General features: G+C 43.5%; 1 protein-coding gene across 1 annotated transcript in view; it reads right to left on the bottom strand.

Moving 5' to 3' along the window:
- Rarb (retinoic acid receptor beta) overlaps positions 1–25,517 on the bottom strand; it is a 459,458-nt gene that overhangs the window by 353,139 nt on the left and 80,802 nt on the right. The window lies entirely within an intron of this gene.

Here is a 25,517-nt window from a genome sequence, read left to right as displayed (position 1 = left end):
CCGCAGCAGAATTGGTTCGGTGGACCACTTTTGAGGACCCGAAACACTGGCCCCTGTCTGGGATGTATCAAAGGATAAGACTTAAGGAGGTGTGGATGGGTGGGATCCGGGATGGATTAGTAGGAAAGAGCCGGTGGGGACTCCGAGGTTCAGATTTTGGAAACTAAAAAGTAGTGTCCTTCATTAAGCTAGAGGGAGGAAAGAGGCAACGGGGGTGGATGGAGATGACGAGATAGCTCCCAGGATGCACCTGTGCAGTTTATGAGAGATGAATAACACCAACGTCTTATGTAGCTCATCATATATGGCTTCTTAAAGATCTGTGATTACAGAGAGAATACTGTCTGTGAGATAAATATCCTAAATGGAAAAAGCAGAAGCACAAGCTGATGTCTAAACGCAGGAGGCTTTAATATCCTCTGACTTCCCTGCAGTCTTCCATGTGTCTCTCTCTCTCTAGAGGGGTGGAGTTTAGAAGGCTTAGTTAATATCACCAGGCACTGACTCAATTTACTTGGCTCTTTCATTTAGTGAGTACTTACTAAGTAGCTGCTAGGTATCAGGAAAGGGAGGAATTTGATATAAAGAACACTCTGCCCCTGTGTACCTTGGCTCATCAGAGTGAGGAAATACCTAGGAAAACCACTCCTAAGGGGGAAAGACTCAGTGGCTTGAGAGTTTCCGTTCAGACTCACTTGTGTTTCTTTCTGGGCCTGTGGTGGGTTAGGGAAGCATGGGAGGAAGGAGCATGTAGTGGAGCAAAGCCTGTCACTGCATGATGATCAGGAAGCAGTGTAGCGACATTTCATGTGCATTTGAATAACTAAAGCTTGCCTGAAGTTCAGAGTAGAACAGCCCCACTGGTCAGTCTTACAAACTGCAGTGGCGACACACACCTTTAATCCCAGCAGCCACACCAGTTTGCCATAGAAACTGGGCAGTAGTGGTGCACACCTTTAATCCCAGCCCTAGAGAGGAACATAAAATGGGAGGAGACAGCTCTCACCCACAGTCTCATTCTGAGATTCCTGGAGGCAGGGTCACCATTTTGGATTGAGGTAGAGGTGAGAGCCAGTGGCTGGCTGTTTTGCTTTTCTGACCTTCAGGTTGAACCCCAATTTCTGTGTCTGGATTTTTGTTTATTGTGCTACAAAGCAGGATAAGGATTGTGGGGGAGGTGACCAGGGGAAATATATAGCCTTCAAAGGATCCCTAGTCACCTTCTTGCTCCAGCCAGCCTCTACCTCTTAATAGTCCATTCAGCTACAAGCTCAGCAATCAGATTGTGATAATCCAATCGCCTTGTAGTAGCATCACCAGCACAGAAGCCTTTGGGGGACTCTCCAGAACCAAAAGGCAATGTTACATATCAGTAACAAATTAGGTTGCGGACAACAGAAAGTTGTAACAAACAATGAAACCCGCTTGACATAAGGAATGAGCCAAATGCAGTGGAATTTTAGAACACAGTGGGTAAGTGATCAAATCAGCACAAGGGATGGGGGATGGTACAGAGGTGACTTTTAGTAAGATTTGCTTCATTATTGAAGTATATACATTAATTTTGATTTGAGTTTTAACTTTCCCCATTAAAATAACAGTTTTTACTGCTGAAATAGTTGATACCACTTTCACTGGTAGTTTTTGCTTTTCATGATTTGGGGGGAAAAACAGGGTTATTGGGCAAATCTTGATTCCCCCATGACATTACCATATTTTGAGAATTACACTACATTCCACTTATTGAATAGCTGCCTCCTCGTGGTAATTTAGCCAGGGTCCATGTGATTTGTGTTCTTCTCTTGAACAAATCCTCTGTCACGGATCAAGGGGAAGACGAGAGAAAGAATCTGACATTAATAATTAGCTCAGAGTTGACATTTGCTTCTAAAGATGTTGATTCAACATACGTAAATATTTTCATTTCCATTAGGAATATTCCTTCCCTCCATCTTTCAACTGACCTAGCCTTTTCAAATCCCCACAAACACATTTTGAAGTGGTCCTTTTCCTAGTAGGACAAGGAATCTCTCCGCACCTTCCCCAGGACTAAGTCTGTGCCTGGGTCACAGGAGGGATGAAGACAATCTGTCTATTCACTAGAAACTGCAGATCTTTAACACCATGGTAAGAACTACACACAGAAACAAGTCAGCAGTTCCTCTTCTTGTGTAATCATAGCAATATGTTCTTACTGCTGTTTTGCATCAGCCTGATGTCCAGAGATGTCCAAGAATGGTTTCCTAACCCTTGCGGTTCACAATTCCAGCTTCCCATCAGACCTTCAGTAGTAGCAGTTACACACGTGGACATGAGCCAAAGGACCATATGCCAATGACTCAATGAAGAAATTATCTATGCATGCACTTAACAAGGATGGACTTGTGCCAGACTGATGATCATTAGTGAGCCTTTGATGACTAAGCTGATTTGGGAATTACTTGGTATGTGTAGGAGAGTGTTACGCAAGGAACCATGCTTGTGTCTATGCTTCTATTTGTGCACCAACTATACTCTTGCTTTCTGGTGAAGATCCACAGTTCAATATACATCTACGCCGACAACACATACACACACACACACACACACACACACGCACACACACACACACACAATCTGTATCTTGGTTGGTCTGAATGATGAATGTTGTTCCAACCACAATCTCTATGAATGCCATGATACGTGGCTCTTCTCAGTAGATGAAAACTCATTCTGTATTTTGCCCTGAGGAATTTCACTCATCCTCCTCCCAGTTTGTCACGATTCCTCTAGAAATTGTGTGTGGAGGAGGTCTGCTATCCTTGTAGCTCATACGATCTCAGAGACCATGGATTTCCCAGGGAAGCACCATCATGGTGACTGGTGGCCCATGTGGCCCTTTTTCACTTATGGATGCTGAGGAGTCCATAGGTCAAAGTGTGACTGCTCTAAGTAGTCTTTTAAGTGATGTTAATTTACTCCCATAAAAGGTTAGCTGCCAAGACATATCTGTGGACTCTCAAATAGGCTGTGTGGAGGTTTTTAAAAGTAAAATAATTTTAATATACCCAACACGCCTGTTACTGTATGTGTATAAATCTATATAATCTATTATGTACACGTATATTCCTAAAGAGTCCCATGGAATAGCAAACTTACTTCCTATCTGAGGGGAGGATTTAATTGATTATATGAAATAAATTATAGTTTTCTTCTCCTCACTCTTCGATTTTTAGTTCTACATAAATAAAGAGAAGATAGGCAGTGACCATTTCCCCTTCAGCTGCCCACTGTTTGGGATCCGAGGAAAACCTAAAGGTACTGATTGCTAATCTATAGTATTATTTTTTAAAGAATTTAAAAACATGTTAAGCAAGTTCCCTATGGAAAAGGGAAAAATCTTTAGCCAACTTTTTCTAAAATAAGAAGACAAAGAAGTTAAAAGCACTGAAACCAAAATCAGAGGGGAAAAAAATCCTTCTCGACTGACACCCACATATCTAGAGAGTATTTAAACTATTTCACTTTATAAACTTCAACAGGGATATGATTTCTGGTATTCTGGCTCATAGAATCACTTGGGAATGAATAATTCATAGGCTTTTTACTAAGCCTCCAGTGTAAATCAGTCAAATATAGCAACATGATATTCATGCTGAATTTTTAAGTACCTCAAACATCTAGATGGAAACTTTTTCTTTTGGAGAAAGAGGGAAGAAGAATGCCGTTTTCTGTCTGCTCATGTTGCCCAGGCATGCTTTCATTATATACTTCTAAAACAGCCTATAAGAGGGATTTAATTAAACAATAAACCAGTGAGCAACACAAGTGAAGGGAAGCAACATGAACCCCAAACTTTCAGCGCTATGCTTCCTTTATTAACATAGCATGATGAAACCACACAGAAGAAGCAATCTAATAACAGACATTCTTTTGAGCCATTTTCAGAGAGCGAAAGGACATCCACTTATTGTCCCACCCATCCGATTGGTCCATATACAGCAATAAAGGTACAATAGACGGAAACAGGAAACAGCCTGGCACAGCTGTAGCATCTTATTAGCAGCTAATGGACATCTGAGAAGAACATGCATACAATGCCGAATCGTCTGTACCAATCTCCGAAGCAATTACTCTTAATTAGCGGGTTCTGTTTATAGATTCAACTTGGTGGACCCTATGTATCAGAAGGATGAAGACAGCTGGAGAAAGCCAGGATACCCTTAAAGGAACAGTATTGTAAGATATCGAGGGCCCTTTTTGTTATCTTTCTTTTTGGTAAGTGAACCTTAATTTCTCTCTGCCATGGCATTAACATACCCTTTCATGAAGGATTAAAGGGAAAGTAAAAGTCTTAACAAGGCCAACAAGGTGAGAAGTATTCTTGCTGTTGTCCCAAGAAGATGATGACGATGGTGCTGCTGCTGATGAATAATTCTATTAATGATAAAATGAAAAAAAAAACCCCACTGGAACCAAATAACTGTAGGACAAAAATACTCCCCTATACTATGACTCTGAGTGCTTCCAGAATGTTCCACCGTCCCTGCCTCCGTCCAAATGCAGTACTTGGATCCAGAGATACAGCACCTGCATTTCGCCTCTGCCAAATTGGAAGCCAAGGGGCAAAATGGGCGGTGTGACCAGCTGTATCTCCATAAAAGAGAGAACACAAAATGAATTTTCCAGTCCAGGATAGTCCAAGGGGTTCTGGATTTATACACAGAGACACGGAGCCAAGGGGCCACTTCTGTAAATGGAAAAATACTGTGTTGTTGGGCTCCACCTACCACTACCATGTAGAACAAGCTTAGGAACAAAGAGAAGACAGCCTTATGGATAGCTCCCTGCTATGTGTGAAATATTTTATCTCATGTACACAGCTGTCTACATGTCCTTTTAAAAAGAGAATCAACATTACAATCACTCCTTCTAGGGATCTGAAAGGACCAGAAGGTTGGACTCTTTAATCATCTCTGGTCATAATGGAGACACACTTTTCCATTCCTCTGAAAATGAGAATTGTATTTTGCTTATATATTGGAGTTTTGCTGAAAGGACCACTGTGAACTCAGCAAGTGCCTTGATCTGTTACCCATGACTCCTTCAAGATCAGCACGTGCTCTAACACTTGGTCTCCAGATGGTGGTGCTGATTAGAAACTTCAGGAGATGAGTACTCACTGTAGAGGGGAGGTCACTGGGGTCATGTCACTGACTCCCTTCAAGTCTGTTTCTTGCTTCTTGTAGCAAGAGGCAAAGAAGCCTCTTCATCTCAATCTTTAGTCACCATGATGCTCTGCCCAAACAAATACGGATTGAACTCAAAAACCCTGAGCCAAAGGAAGTGTATTCCCCCTTAGGTCAATGATTGTCAACCAATGGGTCACGACCCCTTGGGATTGAATGATTCATTCAAAGCGGTCCCCTTAGACAATCAGAAATATCAGATATTACATTAAACTTAAGAACAATAGCAAAATCAGTTAAGAAGTAGCACTGAAAATAATTTCATGGGTGGGGGTCACAGCAGCAAGAGGAACTGCTTGAAGGGTGGCAGCATTAGGAGGACTGAGAACCACTGCCTTAGGCTGTCCTCTTGGGGACATTAGTCAGGATTGTGGAAAGCTAATACAGATATCAAGGTTATATTTTGTAGCAGCCCTGAAATATTTTTGTAAAAGACTTGCTGCCTTTATGGACACATATACTTTCTTTAAAAAGCTACTGCTCACAGTCTTCCTTCAATAGGGAAGCAGAGGGGTTGAGAGCACCAGGATAATACAGCCCCCAGAATCAACCAAGCAGGGCTCGTCAGGGCTCACGCAGACTGGAGTGGCATGGGTCTGCCCTAGTCCTCTCAAAATATGTTATGGTTGTTAGCTTGATGTTTTTGTGGGATTCCTAACAGTGTGAGTGGAGTGTCTCTGTTTCTTTAACTTGCTCTTGGGGCCCTTTTCTTCCTAGTGGGTTGCCTTGTCCAACCTTGATAGGAGGTTTGTGCCTAATCTTATCGTTAACTTGTTAGGGTATGCTTGGTTGATATCACTGGGAAGCCTGTTCTTTTCTGAAGGGAACCGAGGAACAGTGGATGTCAGGGAGAGGGCAGGTGGAAGGACACTGGCAGGAGGGGAGGGAGGGGAACTTCAGTTGGGATGCAGTGTTGTATGAAAGAGGATTGGATAGATTAAATAGATAAAACGGCCCCTCATAAAATGGGCATGGCACTGCCTGTGATGTAAAGTAGCACACACGGTTAGACCTGCCCAGACAGTGGCCTCCTGGATGGCTTGTTCAACTTTCAGCAGCGTATCTGTGCACTCATTTATTTTAACAATTGCACAAAGAGGACTTGACAAGTGGCAAGCTGGCCCTGAGTACAGGCTGTCTGGTCTAGGACCTGCCCCTGTATCTTGCATGTGGCTTTTATGACAAATGTAGACATGAAGGCTCATTGTAATTTCCATATTCCTGTGGCAAGTTGGGACAGGCTGAGAGCAACGGGAGTCCCCACTTGCCCTTCTCCTGTGTATCTCGGCATGGCACTGGGAAGGATCACATTCTTTTCAGGAAGCTTCCAAAGCCGAGGAGAGTTGGCTTTTGTCTTTTTGGAAATTCAGTGTTCGATGTGACTAACTACAGAAGCTCGAGCCTGCGGCCCACTCAAGGCCCCCAGATATACAGTGTTATGATGAGGCCCACTCAAGGCCCCGAGACATACAGTGTTATGAGCCTCATGCCCTCAATTTGTTCCCTGATATATTCAATATGTTCCCAGTTTTTCCTAGGGTCAGCAGGACAGACAGTTTGCTGGTAAAGATTACAGACATTATTCTGGAATCATTGATAGTTGTGGCTCTTTGTCAAGGGAACAGCGAGGCAGTTGGAAGGGAAGAACATAGGTCCATTAAACAAAAAAACAGGGACCATGTGGTGGCCGCTAAGACAAAAATAGCAATTTTACTGTCAATGTTTTGCCTTACAGGGAACCAATAAAGGAATCGAAACATATAAATTCTGTGCTGGGATAACAAGTTCACAAAGGGGACTGGCAGAGCCTCTGGAGTATCTGCCGGTGACAATGGAGTCCACCTTATCACACCGTGAGGATGGGAGCCACACAGCTCCCTGTGCCTCGAGTCCATCTGTACTCCACAGGTTAGCCATCCCAGGGCCTGGCCGGATTCCTGCTCTGATTTCATGTATCAACCAGTCTCCTGTAGAGTCTTAAGATCTACAGCCTGGCTGCAGGCTCCTCCTGGCTGGGGGCTGCACCCTGGCTTTCCTGGTCACACAAGGGATAATGTACGCAAGGGATTTAAAATACAGGAGCGTCGTCAGGTGTTGATGGCATGCCTCCTCACCAATGGGCAAGCTTAGGCAGATCTGCATAAGTTAGTGTCAGCACAGATGAACCAGTGCTGGGCACCAGATGTCAGGTGTCCTGGCATTACTTTAGGACTCCATTGTAGCCATTTTCCCCCCAATCTCCTTCAAGTTGCTCTGTCACTCAAAATTCCAGGACAGGCTCAGGCACCTCCTCACTTGATGGATGGCGATCCTGTCTCCTCAGGGTAGTCATTCATTGTGTTTGCCTGCTCCTGTTAGAATTAGTCTCCCAGCACTCAGCACTCCTGCCGCTCTGCAAGAACACACAATCCTTTAGGCTGAGACTCTCATACGCAGCCCTGCTAAACCATTTTGGTGAATGTGTGAACAAGTGTTGCCCAGGCCTAGGTAAAGAGGAAAGCAAAGTTGTCCTATAGAAAAGTTTGCCACGGTGCTTCAGCACTTACCCCACTGTGGGTATTGCTCGGAAAGGGTATGAGCATGGTGAACCGCCTGCTGAGTTAAAGGCTGTGTTCATCTCTCCTTGGCATCAATACTCTCTGCATTTATTTTATGTAGCTGTCCCCACAGCACCCCTTTATATGGGTTAGGAACCTAACGTGATGCTGCATGATTAAAGTCACGTAATTTCAAAGACCAAGGCAGCATCCCTTGGTCTAGTCTGGAACACACACACACACACACACACACACACACACACACACACACACACACACTGCTGAGTTATACAGCATCTTTTGTCTTGGGTCCTTAGAAACAAGTGTATCACAGAAGGAAGGTTAAAAAAAAAAGACCCAGAAGAGTTCCAGGCATTCATGGATTAAGTAGAAATTCCTGGTGAGATTGGCGGTTCTCACTTATGCATATGTGGGGTACATATGGACAGACTCCTAACGGGCCTTAGCAAGTCTGGTGGACCTTGCTAAGAAGATGAAAGTCTGGTGTGTTAGTTCCTGCTCTGCTGCTGTGACTAAACACCATGATCAACGCAATTGAAGGGCTTACTTCACACTTATGGTTCCAGAGGGATGTGTCTGCCATCACCACACTGGGGAACACATGTCAGAAGGCAGGCATAGTAACTGGAGCAGATGAGAGTAGTCTCATCTCCAACCACAAACAGGACACAGAGAGAACAAAATTGGAATGATATAAATCTTTAAGGCCTTAAAGCCTGTTCCTGAGGACATACTTCCTTCAGCATGACCATGTTCCTTAAGTTCCCCCAAACAGTACCAGCAGCCAGGACTGAGCGTTCAAATGTTCTAGATTATTCAAGACACCACACTAGGTCCCATGACATCACAGCTTAACTGAATACCAGGCGGGGTTCAGAATTGTCTGTAAGGGCAGCCGAACAGTTTCTAGCTAGAATTTGCAAAGTAATTCCAGCCGTCACGTGCCTTGGCAATTCCCTTTGTTCTTCAGCTTGTGTGACCAGGTATGGGGACCATCCCTTCCCATTTTCCCCAGTGAGCTAACAGTTGCTAAGCGATAACCTTGGAGAGACTGGTCTGTGAGCTGGCTGGAGAGTACAGGCTCTTCAACAGCCAAGGGCTGGAGATGGTCTACCTGCCCTCTGTGGGTACTCTTACCTCATTCCACTCAGAGTGAGTGTCTCTCATTAAAGATGCAACTTTTCCACTTGTCTGTGTGGTTGGAAATGTAGAATGTCCCCACAGGCTTGTGTGTCCCCAGTTGGCAGTTTATTTTGGGAGCCTTTGGAACCATGGGATAAAGAGTCTAGCTGGACAATGGGCACAAGTCTCTAGGTGCAGGCCTTTAAAGATGGTGTTCACTTCTGGACCCAGACCAAGCCCCTTCAGCCATTATACCTTCTATGCAATGGAGGCCTGTGTTCCCTGACCGCGAGCCAAACGAATCCCTCTTTTGATAAGCTGTTTCTGTCGGGTATTCTGTTCCAGTCATGTCCCACATGCCCTAAATTGGAACTGCAGAGGTTTCATCACTGGGATGACAGTTTTAAAAAATAAAATAAATCCCAGACTGGCAAGGTATCTCAGGGGGTAAAGCAATGGCCATGAAAACCTGACAACTTGAGTCTGCATGCACAGTGTGCCCCAGTGCGGAGATCGGAGGCTTGCAGACCAGCTAGCCTGGCATACACAGTGGCAAACAACAATAGATCCAGTCTCATACACGGTACAAGGCTAGAGCAGACATTGGCACTTGTTCTCTGGCCTCCATAAAGGTATGGTGGCCAGTGTGTACCTGTTCTTCCTCCCCATCTCACACAGTTGAGGATTTAAAAAGAGATGATTGGTCTATGCTGTTTACTTTCTGAAGTGCTAGCCTAAAGGCAGATGTATAGTACAGGGAAACTACGGAGTTTATACCCCAGGAATGAAAACCTTTTTATTCTTTCACCATTAAAGAGCCATACTTATCATATCCTAAATCCTTAGCTACTTTAGACAATTGATGTCAAGATTCCAGTGAAAGACAACTGGCCAAAGGCTACCCCAGACTGACCAATCACTGCTCCTCAAGAAAGCGAGTGAACTATGTTGGTACAAATAGGTGAAGCATGTTTTCAAGCATCACAGAGATCTGAAGCGAACTAGGAGCAAGCCAAAGGAGGCAGGAGTAAACTTGTCGGTGCATCCTCCTAATCCAGCATGCTGACCCGGAGTGATCCCCCTGCTGCATCCTCATAATCAAGCATGCTGACTCACAGTGATTCCCCTGCCACATTCTCATAATCCAGCATGCTGACCTGCAGCAAATTCCCTGTTGTGTCTTCATAATTCAGCATGCTGATCCGCAGTGACTCCCCTGCTGCATCCTCATAATCTAGCATGCTGACCTGCAGTGAACCCACTGTTGCATCCTCATAATCCAGCATGCTGACCTGCAGTGAGCCCACTGGTTATCCTTACACATATGCATGCTGAATTTAGAGAGTGGCATGATATATTTTCCACTGCCAATAACACAGGAGAAAAGGAATCCCCTTTCACCAGGTTCTTTATCTTTCAGGTACGAGTTTTATCCCCTAGAGTTTTGATTGCTTGTTTCTCTTTTTAGTAGGGTCTCACATAGCTGAGGCTGGCCTTGAGTTTGCTGCCTAGCAGAGAATGACCTTGCACTTCTGATTCCTCTGCTTCTACCTCCCAAGTACTGGGCTAATAGGTATGTACCACCACACCTTTAAAAGAACCATATATTGGGTTAGTTAGATAGCTCAGTAGGTAAAGGCACTTGTTGCCTAGCCTGTTGACCTGAGCTCAAATTCTGGAATCTACATTGTAGAAGAAATGACACAAGGTATATCCTAGTATCCACAGGTATCTCATGCCACACATATCACATATAAACAAACAATCACACAAACAAAGAAATAAATGCAAAGATTAACTAACTGTATTTATGCAAGATCATAAGATAACATATTCTGAATATCAAAATTTTACTAGTAGTTAATTTAGGCAAGCTAAAGTTGAAACCAATTTTGTTTATATATAGTCTCAACTATGGACATTGTCTATGCAGATTCCACAGCCAGCTACTAACTCTAAGCAGCAATCTTCAGCCTCTACCCCATTTTCTTCCCTTAGAAACTAAAGTACTTTCTAATGACTCCTCATGCCCAGCTTTGTCAAGACCTAGGTATCATATTACTAGCTGGAATGTTGGCTGTAAAGAAGAGCACATGCAAGTTGAACACCGGTGTTCAACTCCACACCTTAGAACATTCCAAAGGCAGATAGAAGAGGTGGTCTCTTGTAACTGTGTTCAATCTAGAAACCAATGAAGCTTTCCTTGGCCATTTATTTTTATATCTTAATCTATTGTCTGCTTTAAAGAATGTACTGTAGTTTACATGCAGGAAATAAACCCCTCACTTTCTGTCATTCCTTCATGGGTGTAACTGCTTTCTTCTTTGCACAGTTGTGATTTGAGTGTTAACCAACAGTTTTTAATACCACTTGACTCTTGGGCCAAACCAGATATTGGAGAATTGCCTTAAAAGGAAGCCTGAAGTTCCCTGATGACTGGAATCCCTAGTAACCCTAAGGTACATCATCTGAAGTCAGAACAAAGCCTCCACGACTCATTCTGCTCATCTTTTATCTCTCTAGGGGCATAGCCACAACCCCCTGGATGAGATCTCGAGCTAGAGCTTAGGTGCAGAGGATGGCATATCTTTTACTCCAGGGTAGCCAGTGGCTGTCTTTCAAAAGAAGAGTTTCATAATTCCTTGCTGTGGGACAATGGTCTTATACACTGTAAAGATTTGTCACTTGTATTGTTTTAATAAAACACTGATTGGCCAGTAGCCAGTAAGAAGTATAGGCGAGATGACCAGAACAGGAGGATTCTGGGAAGAGGAAAGGCTCAGTCTGTAGTCGTCACCCAGACGCAAAGAAAGCAAGATGTAAATGCCTCACTGATAAAAGGTACATGGCTAACATAAACAAGAATTATGGGTTAAGATTTAAGAGTTAATAAGTTGTAGGCAAATGGATGGAGCTAGAAAACATCATTTTGAGTGAGTTAACCCAGACCCAGAAAGACAATTATCACATGTGCTCACACATAAGTGTTTTTTAAACATGAAACAAAAAAAAAACTAGCCTTCAAATCACAATCCCAGAGAACCTAGACAACAATGAGGACATTAAGAGAGACATACATGGATCTAATCTACATAGGAAGGGAGCATGGGGACCACAGGAGAGGGTTGGAAGAGAGGGGAGAGGAAGGGAGGGGAGGGGAGAAAAATGTATAGTTCAATACAATCAATAAAAAAAGTTAAGAAGAAGCCTGAGCTAATAGGCCAATCAGTTTATAATTAATACAAGCCTCTGTGTGTTTCTTTGGGACTGAATGGCTGTGGATCAGGCAGGATAGAAACCTCTGTCAACAGTTCCTCTTCCCAGGAGGAGTTGGGGGCTGAGGACAGGTAACAGGGGATTAGAAGAGAGGCTGCGGACTTGGCTTCCTTTTATACAGTTATTTAAATATAATGAAGCACATAGCAACTAAGAGGCACTCAGAGGACTGGGGACTCACATTAAGGTATCATTTTCCACTGTAAATATAAAATCACATCAAAATCCAATGATGGTGAGTTTAAAATATCTAAAATGTTTCAACCTTTAGCCCCCATATGGACAAAAAGGTTTTCTATTGAAACCCAAAATTCTTCCCTTTCTTTAAATTTCACCAAGGCAGTTTCCTTGGATTATTTTTAAAAATCACTATAAAAAAATCAAACTCACAAAATATATAATATAGTATTTCAGCATTCTAACATTACTGGCTTTTAATCTATGAATAAGGGAACCAAAATCACACCCTTTACTGAACTTTTGTCTTGCTGATATGCAGAACACACATCCTGTAAGACCAAACTACATTTTATGTGAGAAATGAGAAATTATGAGCATTGAAGCTGCCTTGAAGATTCCTTGAATTTTAAATTCTTAGAGATTGTTTCTGTTGGCTGCATAAAGCTATTATTTTTTAAAGCCTAACTTAGCCACAATAAGAAATCTTTTGAAATAGGAGAAATATTTGGAGCAAAGAATTGGCCTCATTAGGTGGCCTGAGAATGGGCCCAAGATCCCTTCCCCGTTGTCAGAGAGCACCATCTGAGCAGCTGAGGGAGGAAACAGCTTCAAATCCATCTGGCGCTCTGTGCTTCACATCTCTGCCTTTTTCAGCTATTGAGATGCAATTGACTCTTTGAATTTTTGTATTTCTTATAAATCTCCTTCATATTTTATATCCTTAATAATATTGGCCCAGCACTTCAAAGAGATGACCCCATACTTCCTATCGAATGAACCTCTGTGTTCATCCATCCCTCTCCCTGACCCTACACTCAGCACATGCATCGGTATGGCGGTCTAGTTCCACTACATGGTTTTATTTTTCTTGTTACTATGACATAATACCTGACAAAATCAACTTCAGAAAGGCAGGGTTTGTTTTGGCTAATAGTCTGAGGGTAGCATATACCACAGTGGGGAAGGCAAGTGACAGGAGCAAGAGGCAGCTCTGGCCACATTTCATGAGCAGTCCTGAAGCAGAGAGATGGATGCTGGTCATTAGCTGACCTGCTACTCTTTTCTGTTTTTATTTAGCTTGAGATCCCGGCGCAGGGGATGGTACTGCCCGCATTCAGGGTGGGTTTCCCCTCCTCAGTTAAACCTTTCAGAAAACACCTTCATAAAAATGTTCCAGGAGTGTTTCTTAGGTGAGTCTAAATCAGTCGAGTTGACACCAAAGACTAATTATCACATATGCCTAGTGTTTGATCTTCCTTCCCAGAATACCACATGCCAGTATGTTGGGGAGTTTCATTTGCTCTGCTTTTGCTTGTTCTAAGAAAGGACTTAGACCCCTGTGCATGCTTGGTCAGTGATCTGTCTTTGAGCTACAGCTAAGCCTGACACCCACATATCAGCAAGTGAAGGACATGGCATAGTATAACTGAGCTTTCTGCTGGTTCTTCTACCATGGTCTTCTGTGGTCATTTCAATCACCATATTGCAGCAAGGGATTTGATATATTTTCATGTATGTATTAGTCTTGTCATGGAAATCACACTATGTCTAAAATGAAATATAACATGCTTATCTTTCATGTTTATAAAAATATTAGAAAGATGTCTTAATTAAATTAAGTCAAAATAATGGCAAATTAATTAAACCAAAACTTTCATAGTAAACCATAAACACACAGATGGGGACTAGTGCATGCTTTTATTTACAAATATTTCTTATTGTACATATAATCTGAAAAGATAGGAAAGTGACCTGTTCACAGTTGTCCTATTCCTGGCTTTTGTACGTATTCATCATGCAGCATTGCTTTTACATGCTTTCTTCCACTCATAACTGTGTCCCTTGCAGCTTCACTTGCAACTGGAATTACTCAACCTTTTAATAAAAAGCTTCCAGTCATGACTTTGGCCTGTCAAGTGTTTGTTTTTTTCTCCTGGCATTGTGAGAATAAGAAGGACCAATATTTCTAAGAAAGAAGAAGGAGAAGAAGAGGAAGGAGAAGAAGAAAGAGGAGGAGGAAGAGGAGGAGGAAGAGGAGGAGGAGGAGGAAGAGGAGGAGGAGGAGGAGGAGGGAGGGAGATAAAAGAAATGTGTGTGTATGTGTGTGCCCACATAGCAAGGTTTGTGCAGAGATCAGAGGACAACTTGCAGGTACAGGCTCTCCCCTTCCACCATGCTGGTCCCAGGGATGACACTCAGATTGTCTGGCTTGATACTAAGTAGCTTTACCTGCTGAGACTCCTCACGAGTCCTAAACATTTATTTTAGGAAACATTCAATGGCCTGTGGGGCAACTCGGAGGACTCAGTGGTAGGGTCCTTCTGGAGCAGGTGAAAGAGACTCTGGGTTCAACTCAGTACCAGGGAAAAAAAGACTTTGTACTTCACATCTTTCAAAAGCTAATTTAAGCTTTTTTTTGATAGACTGGTCTCATCTTTAATCACACTGCTATGGCATGGCACAACTCTCCGAGTGTGCCCGCAGGAGAGCTTTCCCTTCTGCGAGTGACTCAGGGGCTCTGTCCTCATGACCAATTGTTGACTTTCCTGTTTCTGTCTACCTTTGTGTTTTATACACTGCTAAGATGCACAGCAATACAACACTTGCTCCTGAAATGTACCTTTTTCTCTCGCTCCATTTAGCTCCATCCTCCCACTTGACATCACTTGTCTCTGGATTTCTGGCAGTCTTATTTTGCACACTGTCTTTTGGATTAGAGTCTCAGAGTATTTCAGCCTGTCTCTGTGAGAACATCAATCTGGCACCACCAGAATCTCCACAGTGTGAGTTGCCCTATGTGCCTCTGAAATTCTATTTGGCATGAAAAGAGGAAAATCGGCATTCTCTGAGAATTAGATACGCCATTAACTAAGGTGATTTCTATAACTCCCCCCACCAATGGAAGAAGGAGGAGGAGGCTATGATGGCTTCTTTATAAGCTGGCCATTCACAGGGTGGTTATGTATATTAAAAGTAAATAAAATGAAATATGGTTTCACTGTTACAGAACAGTATTAAAGTCTCACAACAGGCAACCATGGCTGGTGGCTGCTTTATCAGATGGAGTAGTTTATTTCATGATCACAGAACACTTGTGGAACATTGCACTTCCATTGATTTGAGGGAGCGTGTTTCCAGGCCTATCAAACTCAGCCAGGAAAGAAAGGAAAGGAAAGGTGGAGCAGGCAGAGAAAATGAGAGGAACTGGTAAGGAAATGGAGGGGAGGTAGGGAAAAGACAGACGATGATCTCCAAATGCTCTTTGCTAAGCCTGTTTCAAATTCTTGTTAAAGTGTTAGATAGTGAGACCATGAAACAGAATCTGGTCTTCAGAGCAGAGCAGTTGGCTCAGCGGGTCCGCTGCAGGATGGAGCCCAGGTGGAGGCGGTCCTCACTGCTCTCTGTCCACCATACAGCGGGGCCTAGGTGGAGGGGACTCCTGCTGCTTCTGACTACTGCACTTCTGAATTTATGAGCTGAGGAATCCCTGCCCAGGTACGAACTGGCCAGCTGTCCCAGCCCTCCCCAGCCTCACCTCACCTCACCTCACCTCACGTTTCCTTCATTGGCTCGAAAACCAGTTCGCTTGTTACCGCACCTCTCTCCCGAACGGTAGCAGGTTGCCAAGTGCTAGTTCCCAGTGAGGTCTAGCTAACAAGATGCCGGGCGGTTAGTTGCTCGCTCCTCTGCGGCTCAAGCAGACAGAAAATATGAAAACGTAGATTGACAAGTGCCACAGGATGGGAACGCTCCCATAAGTCACCATGGGTAACGTCTCCTTTTTCTCTCTAAACAAAAGCAACTATCCGGGAAATCTCAGTTTTTGTTTTCCTTCAGTGAGGGCTGTAGTATTTAATTAGCATCGCAGCTGTGTCAACATGCTTGTGATATTTTATAGCAATTTTCCTTCAATATTTCATGCAGGATGAATACTCTTTCCAGTCGTCTTTCATCCCTCCGTGAGTCACACACATTCCCCCTGCATCGCTCTGGGTCCCTCCTCCCTGTGCACACAAGAGCTTTACTCCATCAGTGCTGATCAGTATTTCTACTGGGCAGAGTGTGTGTATGCGCATGGGCATGCATGTGTGCACGCGCATGTGTGCGCACACATGTGTGTGAGTGTGTATGTGCACACACATGTGTGTGCATGTGCATGTGTGGGTGCACATGTGTGCATGTGCATGTGTGGGTGCACGTGTGTGCGTGTGCATGCATGCGTGTGTGCATGTGCACGTGTGTGTGCATGCATGCGTGTGTGCATGTGCACGTGTGTGCATGTGTGTGTGACTTATACATAAAAAGTAGTTATATGTAGTTCCAGAAACTTAAAAATATTTATAAAATTGCTTAAAAATTGTGTGTGTGTGTGGATGCATGCATGCAAGTGTGTGTGTAAGCAAGAGAGCAACCTTTGGTGTCTTTCCTCAGGTACAGTCCACTTTGGTTTTTGGGCAAGGTCTACACTGGCCTGTGGCTCACTGCCTCAGGTAAGTGCTTGGTAGTGAGCCCCTAGGGTCTACCTGTCTGGACCTTTGCTGCAGCAAGATTTCACACACACGCTACCACACCTGGCCATTTTACATGGGTTTTGGGGTCTTCATGCTTGTCCAGTAAGCACCGTCCTAATGGAACCATTTTCAAGAATCTAAGATCTTAAAAAATTTACTATTTTAAATTAAAATATGATATCATCCCCCTCCTCCTTCCAACCTTTTCCTTCCTTCCTTCCTTCCTTCCTTCCTTCCTTCCTTCCTTCCTTCCTCCCTCCCTCCCTCCCTCCCTCCCTCCCTCCCTCCCTCCCTCCCTCCCTCCCTCCCTCCCTCCCTCCCTCCTCTCTCTCTCTCTCTCTCTCTCTCTCTCTCTCTCTCTCTCTCTCTCTCTCTCTCTCTCTCTCTTTTCTTTTTTTAGAGACAAGATTTCTCTGTAGCTTTGCTGCCTGTCCTGGAACTAGCTCTTGTAGACCAGGCTGGCCTCAGACTCATAGATACCCTCCTGCCTCTGCCTCCAGAGTGCTGGGATTAAAGGAGTGTGCCACCACTGCCCCACACCAACCCCTTTCTTGCCTTCCCCATTCCCTCTCAACTTTGTAGTACCTTTATCTTAATTATGATTGCCACACAGACACACACACGCAATATACTTATGAATAAACATTAACACAGCCCTTTTTGCTTTAAGCAAAGGACACAGCAAACAACACAGATTCTAAACCATATATTTGTGCCTTTAATGCTTCTATATAGCTCTTAGCATCCCAGGTGTATGAGGATGCAGCTGTCATTGCATCAGTATGTAGCTCAACACTTGATGGTGGGTATCAGAGGCTTGAGAAGAGCCCTGGCTGAAGTAGCAGAACCATCTCCGCAGACACACACCACACCACACTCATTTTCTCAGCATACTAACAGATGACATGTCAGGGCAGCAATCAGAATTCTTGGCAGAAAAGCAGTTGAGAAGGTGCATGCTCACTGTGTGGAGACATTTAGGAACAGCTAAATTTCACTTGCTCTCTTCCTTCTCAATATTGTTAAGAGTGAATAAATATTGTTATGATAAAGAATATACAAAGTCTCAAAGAACTCTTGCGATCTTAAATGGTGAAGACGATTGGAAAACATTGTACCATTTCCTGTCAACATTTCAGGTTTCTTACTGATGCACAATGAGTGCCCTATCTTGCAGGGATACTTTTCTATCCCTAATATAGTGCTGTAATATAGGCTCAAACATCCGTCTCACAAGGCAGGAAGAAGTCTTTGGGTTTCTAAATAATGCGCGCAGATCCTCTTGATTTTTGTTACATTGCTTTAAATGAGGATTTGACTGTGAGTGTCATAGCATCTAGGTGATGATCGAATGCAGCGTACAGCGAATATTCCTGAGTATGATGCCGTCCCACAGAAGAGTCCCTGGGTGTTGACACCTCCACTACTTACACGGGTTAAGATGGGGGAAATCTCAAAAGTACCAGAAAGCTCTTTACTAATTATCACACTGAGTCTAAAATACGCTGTCCAGTTCCATGGTTGGGAGGTTCAAATGCTATGGTGCTCTCGAAATGCAAAGCAGCCAAATCCCATAGCAGTATACAACTGTGTATAACTGGAGTAGCCATCAGTGTCATTAATCAATAAACAGAGAAATTCTGACGGAGGACACTAACGCCGTAGATCAGAAAGGAACTACCATGTGGGCTCAAGCAGAGGTTGAAATGAGATTGAATCTTCCATGAGTCTGGTCTTAGGTCATGTCAAAGTCCTTTCTACTTAGGTTTTGAAAAATCAATCAGTCCATAGCAATATTGTGTTCTATGACAAGAGCCGTCAAAACACAGCGGTTGTCACAGGCGTGCAGTATCTCTTTAGAGGCCCCCGTTCCTAGTTTTCTTGGCCCCAGTCCATCCTCTCCCCAGCCTCGCTTTCTTCATGCCCCCCTGGGTTTCCTGTTCTTCTCCTTAAGACCCCACAGTCTTCTTTGGCTTTATTTGTTTTAGATCTATCTCATGTTAGAGACGGTGAGAAACTTCTTAGCTTGGCATTTGTTTCCCTTAATTTGGGGAAGACATTGGGAACAGGGAGGGGGTTGAGTTATTGATCTTGGCACTCTTTCTCAAATTAGAATTGCAAAGGATTTTGGTACTTGCCTCCACTTCCCCTGGTCAGCCTGGAAAAACGGTTTCACGCTCCTATATTTTTTTACTATAATGAATAGGACCCATCGTAGACTTTTGATTCCTGAAATCTAAAACCCTGACCAATATATTTTCTTAGCAGATGAGGAACTTAGAAAAAAAATTACAGCATGCCAGACGGGCTAAAACAACTCATCTGGTATGTTGAAGCTAATTAGACATGCAACATAAACACCGCCATGATGAAATGCATAGAAAAAGGCACTTCACAAACAATGAGACTATAAAATGTTACATCTGATCAAAAATGTTTAAAAGGACACACAGCTTGCCAAGATTATTTTCCAAAATCCATTATTTTTAGCGCAATAACTGCAGAGAGCCAAGTCACCAACGAACTTGACTTTCAGTGTGAAGCCCTGGACTAAGCAGCTTCAAGAGGGGCCACAGCACAGCAGGCATGCAGAGACTTGCTTCCTGCGACTTTAAACCTGTGGGCTTTGCTCAGATTTGGTCCTAGTGAGTAGGTACCTTTGCCTAACTTTGGGTTTTAAGTTCTGGGCATGTCTTATCCCCATTTTCTTCCCCTTCTTGCTTGCTTGGCAGAAGACAAAGAAGTTGATTTCACACACAAAAAATTACATTTCCCATATATAAAATTCTCAAAAAGAGAAAGAAGATGAAAGGAAAAGAAAGATAAAAAGGAAGGAAGGAAGGAAGGAAGGAAGGAAGGAAGGAAGGAAGGAAGAAAAGAAATACCAATAAGAGAGGACCAGATGGCCAACATTGTTAAGTCCTTAGGAACATGCTGATAGCTAGTAAGATCAGAAAAAAGGACTGACTGTCATTGTTTTAAACGTTCAGATCAAACAGTTTCTGTGTAAGGCTGGGGCTGTGGAAGAAACAGGACTAGGGCTCTCTGGGCTGGTAGGGCTTGCTGAGAAAGAGCTGAAGAAGGTGATGTGCTTAGCCTTCCGTCCGAGCAGAAAAGGAAGCCTATCGTTGTGTTTGTATTTGGTTCTAATCATACTGGCACATTAACAGGAGGCTTAACCCAGATCAGTGAGGTTGCAAGAAGTGGTGCAGGGAGGAGAGGAAACACAAGGAAGAGCATCGCTAATGTGGGCTGAGTTTGACACCACCACCCACCAACACTTATTCTTGTCAAGAAGCTTCAGGGGAAGCAGCAAATTCTTTAGCCTCTCGTCAAATTAGTCGCAGAATGCAACACACATTCAAACCATGGTCAGGGGAGAGATTCTTGTAAAGTCTGAACAGTGTGGGTTTCAGTTCTCCTGAGTTTTGACAGGATTGTGCAGGTTCTCTGGGAGGGTGCAGCAAGACAGCAAAACCATGGGCAACCTGATTCTGTACCTGCACACAGCCAGGCATGCCCTGTCCTGGACAAGCGTCTCAGCCAAAATGGAAGGACATTTCTGCTTACCTCCCCACAGGAAAGTAACAAATCTCAAAAGGACCCTCAGCAGGAGTTTCCTGTTGAGGATGCTAAGCTGACTTGCTGGGTGCAAAGGTTTAGTGGAGGCACCACAGAGTTCAGTGAAGGAGAAGCCATGCAGAGGGGAGCTTTGGAGACAAACCTGCACCGTCTGTTTTCAGCCAGCAGAAAGCATTTCTCAGCAATCTCTGATGACCTTATCCTTCCAGCCCTGAGCTGCACCCAAGGGTGTAAAACTATTATCCAGGACACTGGCAGACAGTGACGACATCATTTACGAAAAGAGCAAACTCAAACATCTGCCAAACATTTGTTTCTTTTAATGAATCTTCCTAAGATTTGTTATGAATTCATAGTACTAATTCACTCACCTAGCAAGCCTATATTCTATATCAACAGTGACACGAGCCTGTAATCATTGGATCTGCCTGGTTGCAGGCAGTAAAATCTTTTGTAGTCTGCATTTTGGACAAGTTGAAAGGTTAGTGATGAGTATGTTTAAAATGAATCTATGTTTGAGGTTAGTTACTTTAACATAAATTGAACCAACATTCTAAATAAGTCTCTTATGTATTTTTGCTTCAGGTATTGCTTGAAATATATGGATACTTAGAAAACCTGAAACAACTTTTTTTTTTTTCTATAAAAAAATAAAACCAAAATGAAAAGTCACCTCCAGTTACTCAAGGGCTAGGGATAGAGTTTAGGGGTAGAACACTTGCTTAGATCCTGGGTTCAATTTCCAGCTCTGGAAAAGCAGGCAAGTCAACTGCTAATTTAATATATATACATCAAAACTATTCGTAATAGTAAAAACATTTCAAGATGGAAATTTTGGAATAGAAATATTCACAAATAGAAAGTGTGGCCACGGGAATAGGATGACAATCTGTCCCAACTGTACTTGTCCTTTGCCTTAGCAGTTTGTCCCTTGCAATAAACACAGAAAAAAAAGATACATACCTTGTGCCAAGCTCTGAAAGAAACTTAACAAATAAAACATGTTCACTTAGCGGTTTTTGAATAAGGCAAGCGATGAAAATTTGTTTCTCCTTAGAACATTACAGACTGCAGCTTCTCATGCCACTCACTATGTCTTTTAATTTTGCTTTTATATTATTATTAGTCATTTTATGGGGGGATATGAGTGTGGGCATGCATGTGATATAGCAAAAGTGTGCAGATTCGAGATAGCAGATTCGAGATAGCCCTTGGGCACTGGTCCTCTCCTTCTGCTGTGGGCCCCAGGAATGGCACTTGTGGAGCGGGTGTTTATACCCACTGAGCCTTCTCTCCAGCCCACTCTACATCTCATGATGTCTGTTTTCTCTTCTCCAGTTTATCTTCCATGGTTAACCTTGGACTATCTTCCCATCTAGCGTCTACTTAGCTAATACTCCCCTTTGCAGATTTTAATCTACTGTCTGCCTCACATATCCCACGTAAAATTATGTCTACTGAGTTTGTGCTTCTGGGAGCCACTCACAAAGATAACTTTCACATGATTTGGTCAATAACATGGACTGCAAAGTAAGACCTGATTCTACAATGGCTTAGGACAACTATGTTGCCATAAATATTGAATAAAGATATCTATTATACACACATACAATAATTATATTGCTAGATAAGTGGCATGGAAAAATATTTATTTTATTTGTAGTACTAAGGATTTAACCCTGGGCTTTATACAAGCTAGGCAAGCAGTCCACAGCTCCAGTCCCAATAACATGCTTTATTTAGTTATTTTTCTTGTACTTAGGATTATACCGAAAGCCATGTGTATGATAAGTAAGCACTCTGCCCTTCAGCTATACCTCCAGTCCCTCGACATGGGGTATCTTTAAATCTCACGAGAGATTCTTGCTTCCATGTGACAGATGATTGAGTAGCCATGACTCTGGGGAGGTCCCAAATAAACCATTCTTTAGAGTGCCAACACAGATGACTACTCTAATCATTTCTGCTCTTCGGTCACAGGCATCAGGCAGCAAGAAATTATGTCAAGAAGGCCAAATATGGGGATCAGATACCCAAGCTAACCAGAACACTTCAACTGCAGGTCAGGCATAGGCCCATCTCAGGCTGCAGAAGGCACTTAACACTATCTCTTTCTCCACAGCAGGTCTAGAGTCCCATCGGAACAAGGTCATTAGCCCATACCCAAAACCTTCTTTAGGAGCATGTCCTCTATAAATTTACCCAACTGGGTTAAAAAAAGTCCAAAACATCATTTAAGTTTCTTTCAATAAGAGTTAATAGTGCTAGTGAAACTCAACAAAGGAGAAATTGTTAACAAAAATGAAACCATTACATTATACGTAGTGATTATGTCTCTATCTACCAAGAACGTGGGAAAAGGATAATTTACAGAAGCACTCAGGAGACAAGAAAATGGGTCACACTGGGCACTGCAGGTGCCACCCTGCCTCCCCTGTGTCTTCCTGTCACATTCCCCTTCCCAGGCATTGAGCCTGCCTGGCTCTCTGTCTAGTATAGCACTGGGGAGGCAGGCACTATGTGAGAAAGCAAAAGTGAAAGAGAAGCCATGGGGCTAATGATGCAGGGAGTGGGCAGGCAGCGTAGCGAGAAGGCAGGTAGGTTGGCATCAACAGGGCTTTCCCTGGTGTGCAGATCAGAAAGGCGATGGGGCAGGCGGCATAGAGAGAAGACGGGTAGGTTGACATCAATAGGGCTTTCTCTGGTACCCAGATCAGAAAGCGCCTGGCCTGTAAGCCTTTCCTAGGAGGCAGAACACCTGTGCAAAGCTCAGAGCTAGAGTCTGCCCTGATCAATGAGCAGATATGGGTCAGGTGGGCAGGGCCCGGCCAATAGAGATGGAGGGAAGGTGAAGGACTGCGTTCAAGTTGAGTTTTCCTCTGAGAACCAGGAAGCTCCTGGAAGATTTTAGCAGTCATTACACTTTTATTTATCATCTTAAAGATCACCCACGACTGCTGTAGGGCAAGAACTGAGGCAGAAAAAGCGTTAGGGGGTCGGTCTTTGAACCTAGGGAGAAGAGATGGTGGTTCTAGCCACCGAGAGCAGGATGGATTCAGAGATCTGGCTGACAGCACTTGCCAAGAAATTGGTTAAGTCCGCAAGTGACAAGAAATTATCATGGGGCCTAGTTGGACACACTGCCATAGGAACAGGACTTGATGGTGACAGACTGGCCTTACTTCTTTTCATCTAACTCTTTGATGCAATTATCTATCTCCTCAGCTTTTGCCACCAGGGACCCAGGCCTTTCAGCCATCCTCCATAAGGGGCTGTATTGCCTCAAACTATGAGTCAAAAGCAATTCTTCCTTCCTGATGTAGCTTCCCTGAGGGACTTTGTCATGACAAGGTTAGTAATACAACCACAGTGCCCTGAAGAGCCTGCTTCCCCTTTAGCTGCTTTTCCAACTGACCCTTATTCAAATGAAACTGGTACTAAGGATGTGGAAAGGCCCTGGCAAGTTCTCCAAAAGAGAGGAAGTCAAAGACACTGCACACAAAGGGACCAGCAATGCAAGCTCCCTTACAGCTGCAAATACCTAAGGCCAGCTCTGCAGACTCGCTGAAGAAAGCTGCTTGGAGAGACATCCTCACGTGCACACAGTGTTCAGCACAGCAGAGGGGAAAAGAGACTTCCCTCTGACTGAGATCACAACCTTGTTTTAGGAAGCAAGCAAGATTACTAGACTCACTTAGTATAACAGGCCTTAAGAAACAGAGGTCCCTTACAGAAAGAGCAACAAAGCACCCTCAGCTGGAACCCCAGGCTGAGCTTCCATTAGCTCGCTTCAAGTCTTTGTCTCTCCAGATTGTCCCTTCCCTGCCATTTCCATCGCTGCGCACAGAAGCAGGAACCTTCAGGGACCTGGTGAGCAGGTTTCAGGGGCTTGTGAGAAACTCTGCTTTCTGATATTTTAAAGGAATTGTTGCTTTCTTCTGTGATAAATGGAGGTCACAGCAATTTCTGTACTGGCATCTGAGCATGCCATGATATTTTAACAGGCAGAAGAGCCAGCATTTTGGTTAATCACACTGATCAGAAGGGCAAAAATATTATATTAAAAGTATTTGTGTACTCACCCCCTTTTCCACAGGCAGAGAATTTATTGAGTGGGGGAATCTGTAGAACTCAAATACAAGGAATTCTTTGAATGTAAGGGACCCTCACTGAGACGTTTATCTCCCCCCCCCCCCCAAAAAAATCTGGGTTTCCTTCCTGGAGATGGGCTTAAAACACAAAGTCACTGGTACAGGACGCAAACCAAACCAAGATGTTTCCAGAGCAACACTGCTGGAGTCACTACCCTGGCATCTGCTGAAGGGCAGTTTGTCAACGGTGCAAGGATTCGAAGTTCAATTCAAGTCAACAGCATTTACTAGTCTTGCTACCTATACTTCTTAGATATCCTTCTGACATACATGCATACTGAGCTACTGAAAGCTGCTAGCTGAGAAATTTCCACATCAATCACTTCTGAGATAAACGAAAGGCAGAACTATGGAGCATCTATCCGTGGAATTTTAAAGTAATGTCTTCCTTTTCCTTGGTTAGAAATATCTGGAGCCTGCCCATCTGAGTGAGCCTTGGTCGTCATCCCTGCTGCTGTTGCCTGTAGAATCCCTCTCCTAGCTCTTAATAAATACTCCCTGCGGTCCATGCATTTGCTTTGTTGTCCCCTTCAGAGCTGCCCTCTTTCCTGTCTTCAGGAGAACAGAGCTGGTCTGGTTAGCTTTCTAATCAATATCAGTTGCTGAAGAAAATCCACGTATTAAGCTGTCAAAATCTTGTCTCAACTCATGATGGCCACTTTTTGGGTGTCCTCATTAAACCTGCTCGTCTGTGTTCTTAGCCATCTGCTCACAGACGTCACAAACGTGCATACGCGCAGCATCGCTTTTTTTAAAGGAAGCCACTACTTTGTAAGGCCTATTTCTTTACATCCAAGTGGCCCAATCAATAATTATGGAATGAAAGAATAATGATCTTGATTTATTTAGGATTTTTTTCTTCAGTGAACTAGATGATCTCAACCAAGAACTTTATCTAGGCCAGGCATA

Source organism: Arvicola amphibius, chromosome 12 (assembly GCF_903992535.2).
Source record: "Arvicola amphibius chromosome 12, mArvAmp1.2, whole genome shotgun sequence".
In the NCBI taxonomy this organism is placed as follows: domain Eukaryota; kingdom Metazoa; phylum Chordata; class Mammalia; order Rodentia; family Cricetidae; genus Arvicola; species Arvicola amphibius.
This window is presented reverse-complemented; position numbering and strand designations above follow the sequence as displayed.